Consider the following 9,775-nt stretch of genomic DNA (forward strand, 5'->3'; position numbering starts at 1 on the left):
CACAACCTAAAAAGAGCTCCCAGAGACCAAATGCCAAATGCAAATTACTTGATGTATCAGGTACCATGGTCTTCTGGGTTTCCTGAACCAAGTTTTTTATAGGCCTTTGATCCTTGGGGGACTCTGGGGTCCTTGACTCTCAGACAAGATTCACATAGGGCAATAAGAGAAACAAAAGGTAAGAGAAAGGAAAGGTGTGGTTAAACAAAGGAAGGATTTGGGCTAGGCGCTATTCCCTGAAACCAGGCCAGGAGCTCAGCAGGAATGCACCATAAATGACAACTCCTTCACTGGGCTTTATCTCCTAATGGTCCCATCACCTCCTTTAAAGCCTTAGACGGGAGATAAAGCAGTCACCACGTGGGTCTTTGGAGACCATTGTCCACTCTATAGCACAGCCTAGATGTCACATATAAGCAGCAAACCTAGAAAGTTAAGATATCTTAGAAATAAACTCTCCACTTCTAATTATATAACTATAAATATTAGCCCAGGACCTGTTCTATTGGATATGACCGTGAGCCATCAGTAGTCTGCATGAGGGCAGCATCCCGGGACAGCAGTTGTGAATTTGAAGTTTCTGCTCCAGCAGCATCTTGGGAACCAGAGCTTCCAGGCTCTGTAACAGGCCCTCAGGTGATGCAGACAGGTGAAAGGAAGAGTTAAGAGAGTGAATCTGGTAAGGAGAGTGAGCTCTGCTATCTCTTCATTTGTTTCTGTTTTCTTGACATTTCTAATGATATTAATGGCATGATATTTACATGTACACACTTAGTGTGTACCGACCAAATCCAGCCTCCCTCTCCCGACACTTCGGAACCTCTGTAGTCACCGGTTTATATTCAGGCTGATTTTTAAAAAATTTCCATGTGTGGTGTTTATCTTTCTGTATTTCCTCCATTTTGCTGCAAATGACAGGATTTCCTTCATGGTGGAATGAAATGCATGTGTGTGTGTGTGTGTGTGTGTGTGTGTGTGTGTGTAATGAATTATATATCACCTCCTTTTTATCCATCCATTTGTTGAGCTCCTACATTGATTCGGTCTCCCATCTGTTGTGAATACCGCTCCAATAAACAGGGGTGTGCAAGTATCTCTTTCCTATTCTTACGTCATTTCCTTTGGATCTGCAGCCCCATGCAGACTCTCTGTATTATGTGCTACATGTATTTCCAGTGTGTTGGAGAGCCTCCCTGTTTTCCATAGTGGCTGTACTTAGTAACAGTGCCCAGTCAGTGTGTAAGTACCCCCTCCTGCCTCACCAGCATTTTTTGTTGTTTGTTGTTTTATTATGTCCATTCCAATTTAGATGGGCTGGCATTTCGTTGTTTTGGTTTGCATTTCCTTCAAGGTGATTACACTGAGAATTTTTCGTATATGTGTTGGTTCTTTCTTGGTTGTTTGAGAAGCATCTATTTGGTCCACTTTTTTTGTTCGGATTTTACGTGTTCTCTGTGGTTAAGGCTTCCAGTTCCTTACATGATGCAGATATTAAAGCAATTGTGTCCTGCTTGGTGTGGTGTCTCTTCACTCTGGTTTTTTTCTATGATGTAATCTCACTTTGGGGTCATACACAAAGCATTTACCCTCAATATCAATCTCTTGAAGTATTTTCTACATATTTTGTTCTAGTAGTTTCAGAGTTTCAGGTCTTATATCTAGGCCTTTTACCCATTTTGAGGTTTTCTTTTTAAATCTGGGTAACAGATAAGGGCAAAGTTCCAATCTTATGTGTGTATATATCCATTTTGGGAGTTGCTATTGGTTGAAGAGAGTGTTGTGGAATATTATTTTAAGATGTGACACATTTGTTTATGCCGTGGAATATTTGTTTAATGATTCAAATATTTGTTTAATGATGTGTTGCATTCTTTTATGCTGCATTTGTTTAACTCTGTGAAGCTGTGTTTCTGTGCCTGTCTAAAACACCTGATTGGTCTAATAAAGAGCTGAACAGCCAATAGCAAGGCAGGAGAAAGGATAGGTGGGGGCTGGCAGGCAGAGAGGTAAATAGGAGGAGAAACCTGGGAAGAGGAGATCTAGGAGCAAGAGAAAGAGGAGGACATCAGGGGCCAGCCACCCAGCTACACAGCCAGCCACAGTGTAAGAAGTATAGAAAGGTATACAGAAATGGAGAAAGATAAAAGCCCAGAGGCAAAAGATAGATGGGATAATTTAAGAAAAGCTGTCTAGAGATAAGCCAAGCTAAGGCTAGGCAATCATAAGTAAGAATACGACTCCATGTGTATTTATTTGGGAGCTGGGTGATGGGCTCCCCCAAAGAGCAAAGAGCCAAAAGAACAAAGAGTGAAAAAACAAAACAACAACAACAAAACCAAAAACAAAACCAAAAACAGGCCATCCTTTCTCCAGTGAATATTCCTGGCACTTCCATCAAGAATCAGGATGAAATACATGTATTTTTTTCTGGACCCTCAGTTGTGTTCTGCTGGTTTATGTGTCTGTTTTTATGTCAGCACTATACTTGTGTGTTCCCATGGCTATGTTACACTCACAACATGGCTTTGTCCATGTGGAGGTCTTTTGTGTTTCTATATGAATTTTTGGATTGCTTTTTCTTGTTATCTGAAGAATATCACTGGAATTTTGATGAGGACTGTGTTGTCTCTGTCAAGTGATTTGGGTAATACGGACATTTAAGCTATATTTTCTCCAATTCATGAACATGGCCAGTCTTTCCATTTGCGTGTGCATGCACACACATGTGTACAGCTGTGTCTCTGGGTGTATCTATGTACATGTGTCTTTCTCAATTTATTTCATTAGTGTTTTATAATTTTCTTTGCAGAGGCCATTCACTTCCTAAGTTAAATTTATTTCCATGTGTCTTTGTAACTATCATGGATGAAATCGCTTTTATTTTAGAGTATGCTATTTGAGCCTTGCATCTAAATAGGTATTCAAACCCAGGCTCCTAGTGTTGGGTGCGCAGAGCTCACCTCACTCACATGGTGCTGTGCATCCAAGAGTAACAAATAGGCCATGGGTCATACCAGCAGAACTGCCAGCAAACACCCACCATGTAGGGACTTGAGTCCTTGAAGTGTTTATCATATTCAGCTGCTTTGAGCTTTATCCCAGCCTCTACCTGAGCTTTTTGCTTTGTCTGGTCATTGTCCTCATGGAAAACTTTGCTCATAAACTTGAGACCAGTGGGTGTATGTTTTGTCAGAGGAGGATGTGCGACCCTCTGCTCACACAGGGAAGGACGGTCCTCTGCCGTCCACGAGGACTCTGTAGCACCATCTCACAGTTTTCTTCACACATCGAACCCAAAGCAGTAATCTTTCACACGTGGTCAACCACCTAACCGTATCGTTCATCTCACAAGATAGCTGAACTCAGGACAGATAAGAGGTCGAAACAGGAGGGCCTTTCACAGCACATTTGGAGAGGAAATGGTGGTTGTTGCGGAGCTTCTGAGGAGCAGGTGAGACGCCCGGGAGCGTTCTCAGAGGTCTCAGTTAAGGCTTCTCTGCTCACTTTGACCACAACCACCTGTCTACAAGCACTAAGGAGGTGGGTGAGGAAGCCGAGAAGCGGAGGAGGGTCCCAGTTAGAGAACCAGAACCCAGCTCCCGTGAAGCACAATGAGGGAGAGGGATGCGACAAAACCCTGAGGAGATTTTTCATTTTCTGTAAGAAAACTGTCAGGCCCCATCTGCCCGAACCAGCTCCACGTCCTGACTTCCATCTGTAGATCTCTCGCCCTTTGGTTCCCTTGACAACCTGAGGGCGTCTCGTTGCCACTGACCTCGGGTTGTGCTGCCGTTTCTTCCTAGAAACACATCCAGTCCCTTCCCTTCACTTTCAACACTTCAGCTTCATTGCAAACCATCTCATCTCTTCTTAGAAGTGTTTACAGACTGCCACCACCATCAGTGGGCCCCCTGTCACTCCCAGAGCACCCCAGAATTCTTCTCTATAACACTCGCCAGGGTGGGAGCTCAGTCAGAAAAGTACCACAGTTGAGATGTCTGGAGGTGAGATGGAACCTATGCTTTCCTGAACCAGGTTCAGATACAACTAAGGTGACCACAGAGAGAGGAATTGGGCACTGGAGAGGTGGCTCAGCCGCTAAAAGCACTTGATGCTCTTGCGAAGGACCTGGGTTCAATTCCCAGCACCCACATGGAGATCACAACCATTTATAACTCAGATTCTGGGGATCCCAAGCCCTTTTCTGGCCTCCCTGGGTACTGCATGCATGTGGAGCACAGACATACAGGTAGGCAAAACACCATACATATAATAATGATAAATTGAATTTTTTTAAAAAATAGAGTATTTCTTTCTATATACCAGAAGTGGACAAGATCACTTATTAATATCAATGCCCAAAACTAAATATGCTAACAACCAACAGAATCTGGCAGTGTCTTAAATGACTGAGACATGTCCTGTGGAGGCAAACAAGATTCAATATTTGAAAATATTTCCATATAACTTAAAGTGTTCCAGAGTTGCGAAGCAGTGACCACTTCCTTAGCTACCAAATGGTAATTAATGAGGTTAAAACTCTGACAAATGGGTACCTTCTTACCTGTAGCTAATTTTTCCATCCCAATCACAGTCACCATCCTGGTTAATAAGAAACACTGACATCATGCCATGGACACCAGGAAGAAGATACAGGACCTACTGTCACAGCCACTACTAACATTCTTCTGGACATTAGCTATAATAAGCCAACAGTGGAAGAATCTAGAAGTTTGGTTTCTAAATTCAAGAGGACAAGACAAGCTGTCTGTCATTTGAGCTAAAAAGAAAGTGTACCTCTACAAAGTAACATCAAAATAACCAACAGCAGAACTGAGAAATGGTCAGTAAATGCGTAAGATGGATATCAATAGGCATTGTTCTTAGTATATTAAAAATGATTCAACTATTTCCACACTGAGCAATTTGTATGAAAATCACAATGAAAAATTCACCTATTATATTGGTAAAGTGAGCAAAGATTTGAGAAAAACTAACATTAATAAGATGCTAGTGAAATGAATTTTGCGAGTTTTTATTGTAAGCAGTAATATTTATCAAACTTGTAAGTGCACATATCTATTATTAACTGGTTCTCCTTGAAGAAGTCAATTTAGGCAACTGAGTCACTTGTTCCTCCGTTAAAAGTCACTCTAAAATCTGAGGACATACAATACTTTTATTACATTCATGGTTTCAGGAGTTCTGGCAAAGCCCAGAGGGTCCAATTGAGTTCTGCTGGGGCTCAGAAAGAGTGGTCCAAATGACCACAGAGAGCAGAGACAGTTAAACAAGGGGACATGTTTGCGCCTCTGGCCGTCACCTGTTCCTAGGTTCTCCGATGTGCACTAGTGAAGATAGTGAGGAGTGGGATCTTTCACACCTTCCCAAGGCGGAGCATTCCTGCCCTGATGAGTTTGCTTCCCAAGACCACCAGAGCACTGTAAAGTCAGAGGGGTCTGAAGGTGGCGTTGGTCAGCTCTGTTCGGTATTGGGCTAACAACAGGGTAGAAGGCAGATTCTGTGTGAGAGCCTGAGTTCACAGATGCACCCAGATTCCATTTTAACAGCCCACTGCATCATCCCAGCAGCTCCGTCACGTGCACTCACTGAAGTAATGGCTCTGAATATGCCCGAATGGAACTTGAAGAAGCATCGCTTTGCATGTGCCTTTAAGGACTTGTCTGCGAGCCCTGCAGACAGAGGCTTTGACCCACTCACAGCTCCCTCCCACTGAACCTTCTCCATTCCCATCACACTGTAGTTCACACTAAAGGCCCCCTTGTTCTGAATAGAGAACATCCAATATAAAGCTATATAGCAAAACTCCAGATTGAGAAGACCTACATGGTAATCTTAAGGAAGGAAGCCATCATTGCATTCCCCAGCCTCTGCAAAGCCCTAACAATTCCATCCAAACGTCTCGAAATAATCTCAAGTAACTCTAACAATATATGACGGGTTTCTATAAAGTATAAGGAAATTAAATGCCAATCTAACAGTTTACCACTTCTCTCCATTGCATGAGCGAGCACTAGATTTATAAGTTTGCCTGCAGTGGGTGAGGGTTTGAATGCCTTCATTTTTTCTAATACACCTCTGCAAACATCCAGTAAATAGAGTCAATACAAGAGTGGGTTCATATGAAGAATGACGTCACATTAATTCACAAATAAAGGCACATGCATACCAGTACCCATGGAGGTCAGAAGAGGGCAGAGGGCAGGAGAGGTTGGAGGTCAGAAGAGGGCAGAGAGCAGGAGATGGTGGAGGTCAGAAGAGGGCAGAGGTCAGGGGAGGGTGGAGGTCAGAAGAGGGCAGAGGTCAGGGGAGGGTGGAGGTCAGAAGAGGGCAGAGGTCAGGGGAGGGTGGAGGTCAGAAGAGGGCAGAGGTCAGGGGAGGGTGGAGGTCAGAAGAGGTCAGAGGTCAGGGGATGGTGGAGGTCAGAAGAGGGCAGAGGGCAGGAGAGGGTGGAGGTCAGAAGAGGGCAGAGGTCAGGGAATGGTGGAAGTCAGAAGAGGGCAGAGGTCAGGGGAGGGTGGAGGTCAGAAGAGGGCAGAGGTCAGGGGAGGGTGGAGGTCAGAAGAGGATTGGATCCCCAGAACTGGAGTTATGAATAGTCAGTCATGAATGGCCATGAGCCATCATGAGGCTGCTGGGAATTGAACCTGCACCTCTGCAAGAACAGCATGTGCTCTTAATTGATGAGCCATCTCTCCAGCCCCTAATTCACAAATAAAAAGGACCACTTCATATGTATTTATCTACTCCTTAGCATCATTTAAAAGAGGTTTGGGGTGAGAAGAAGGAGATGCTGTCTGTGGAGCCTGAGGATGACATGTTGGAGCAGGACATGGCGCTATCCCTGCCCAAGCTTTTTCCATGAACTGATCCAAAGAAGTGGCCACTGTCTTTACATCATGACCCTTGACCCTCAAGAAAAGGACAGTGGCTTACAACGGACACCACAGACAGGAAACTCACAAGCAACACATCTGTGTGCTTCCTGTGCTGGAGCACCTGCCTCCCAGTACCGGCTCTGTGTTCTCACAATTGCCTCTGGGCGTGTGTGGCTTTGCACCCCCTCTAAGTACTGGCACCGTGTTCTCACAATTGCCTCTGTGCGTGTGTGGCTTTGCACCCCCTCCCAGTACCGGCACCGTGTTCTCACAATTGCCTCTGGCGTGTGTGGCTTTGCACCTGTCTCTTCTGTGAAACTTTGACAGTCTGCAGCAAGCAGACTCTGCAGAAAGAAGCGGGGAGATGTGTTCATTCTGCTTCCTTCTGCCCTGCCCACAGGGAACAGAAACGCCTTCACTGGAGCGCACAGGCAGTCTGGCTTCTGTGGAGTTTCCTCTGAAAGAACGGGTGTGGGAAAAAGAGATTGCAAGCGATTTATAGCAAAGGATCTAATTATGAGAGTTTGGATATTTTGGGAGTATATTCAGAACAATTAAATTAAACTCGTAATCATTCCAAAGTATGACGAGTCCAAAACTTCCCCCAAAGGACAGCAGGCTACTTAAGCTTACAAGAGAGCACTGTAAAACTTACCAGTGACATGCCTCTCCACCACAGCTTGGGATTTTTAAAATACTAAATTCATCTGTTCTTTTTGCTTTGCAATTTTATCACATCTTTACTTGTGCCTCGTCCCTCACCACATACAGTATTCTGCCCCATCTTGTTAAAAAAAAAAAAAATGCCTTAGCCAAGCCTGGTGATGCGGGCCGGTAATACCAGTTACCTGGGGAGGCTGAGGCAGGAGGATGGCAAGCTGAAGGGATGCCTCAGCTACAGAGCAAATTCAAAGCTAGCTTGGGCAACTTAGTGAGACATTGTCTTATAGTGAGAGGTAAAAAGATGGCCAGAGATACTGCTCACTGCTACAGCACCTGCCTAGCGTGCATGTGCTGGACCCAGGGTTCAATCCCCAGCACTGAAAACGAAAACGGAGAAGAAAATAAATATGATAACTTCTGCTCAAATGGTAGCCACAGGCCACGTGAGTGCAATATTTAATCTCATGAACTAAAATGTGCGGCGTAGCCTCCCATCACTCCAGCCACACTGCAAAACCTCATAGCCTCACGAACCATGGGAACATCGGCGTCACTGCAGAATGCCTAGTTAAGCAGAAATTCTTCACAAACAAGGACTGTGCAAGAAACCACAAGACAGTTGTCAATAATGTCTTAATATGTCTGTGGTCTGAATCATTTCCCAGAATTGCTCTAAACTGCAAGAATAAAATGTATCGTGAATTCAGTAGTTCACAGAAGGCCTGCTCTTTGGCTTTAGCCATGGTCTATTTCTTCTTCCTCACTTCTGTCTTGAATTGGTCCACTTCTACAGTCACACGGCTAGATGGTGGAGAACACAGGGAAAATGTTCTTCTAAGCTGAGTATTACAAGGGCAAGAATGGAGAGGTGGGTCAAGAAGAAGCTTCCTTGAGGGGGTTCCCAGCCTCTCTAGTGAGGACTGAACCTAGGGTCACACATGTGTTAGGTAAGTTTTAGGCCACTGAGGTATTTCCCCGACCCCTTTTTAGTTTTTATTTTGAGACAGGGACTTACTAAGCTGCCTAGGCTGGTCTTAAACTCTTGATACTTCCTGCCTCAATCTCCCTAGACTTGGACATGTCTGTGCTTGTTAGGTACATCTTTAAAGCTGTGCTGAGACAGAGGCTGAAAGCATGGAGCAAGAGAAATTATATCAGCATGCCCAGCCTGTAGGGACAGCTCAGAGACAGCCTTTCCCTCCTCCAGCTGGCCACTGGCTATCACCCTTGCCCAGAGGCTGGCATCCGCTGAAGAGAGATGCCTCTAGGTGAGGCGTTTTCTCCAGGGGAAATTTACATCCAATACCTGGCTGATAGAATTATAGAGTCCAGTCTCCTCTTGTTCAATCTCAGGGTCTGTGCAAACTGTAGAGTGCCACCTGAAGCCACCATTTGTCGTGACTGAGTCTCAGTCTAACTTGTCTTTGGCCAATCCTGTGCTTTGCTTCTTTCTTCTGTAGATCTCAAGATGAGTCCCCAGCAGCTCCTTTCATCAGCATTCTGTCTCCACATCAGTAGTCCACAAGCCTTGGAACTGATCTTTGCACACACATGCACACACAAGCACATTGAGTGCACACACACATACACACACACAAGCTCATGAGTGCACACACATGCACACAAATATGCATGCACACATGCATAAATACACACATAGGTATAACATAGTTTACAATATTAATAGATCAAAAGAAAACATGCAATTACCCCAATCACCATTAAAAGACCTTTTAAAATAACTTATATTTTGATAAAAAATAATCTTTATTTAGTGAAATAGGAATGAACAAAGTGTGTATGCACTGATTTAAAAATTAATTACTAATAAGTAATATCAGTCTTAGTGATATTAGGTATTCTATTCTTTTAAAGTTTTCTTTTGTTACTTCAGTACTGGGTATATAACCCAGGGCCTTGTGCACTCAGGTAAATGTTCTATCAATGAGTTACACACCCCTAACCTTTGATGTTTTGTTTTGAGATGGGGATCTTTATTTTCCCTTTGTTTTTTTTTTGTTTGTTTGTTTTTGAGACAGGGTTTTTTTTCTTTTGTAACAGCTCTGGCTGTACTTTGTAGAACAGGCTGGCCTCAAACTCACAGAGATCCACCTTCCTTTGCCCCTCAAGTTCTGAGATTAAAGGTATGCCCTGAGAGATGGGGTCTTCTTAAGTACCCTAGAATAGCCTTAAATTTGTCATCCTCTGTCTCA

This window comes from Peromyscus maniculatus, chromosome 3 (assembly GCF_049852395.1).
Source record: "Peromyscus maniculatus bairdii isolate BWxNUB_F1_BW_parent chromosome 3, HU_Pman_BW_mat_3.1, whole genome shotgun sequence".
NCBI lineage: Eukaryota > Metazoa > Chordata > Mammalia > Rodentia > Cricetidae > Peromyscus > Peromyscus maniculatus.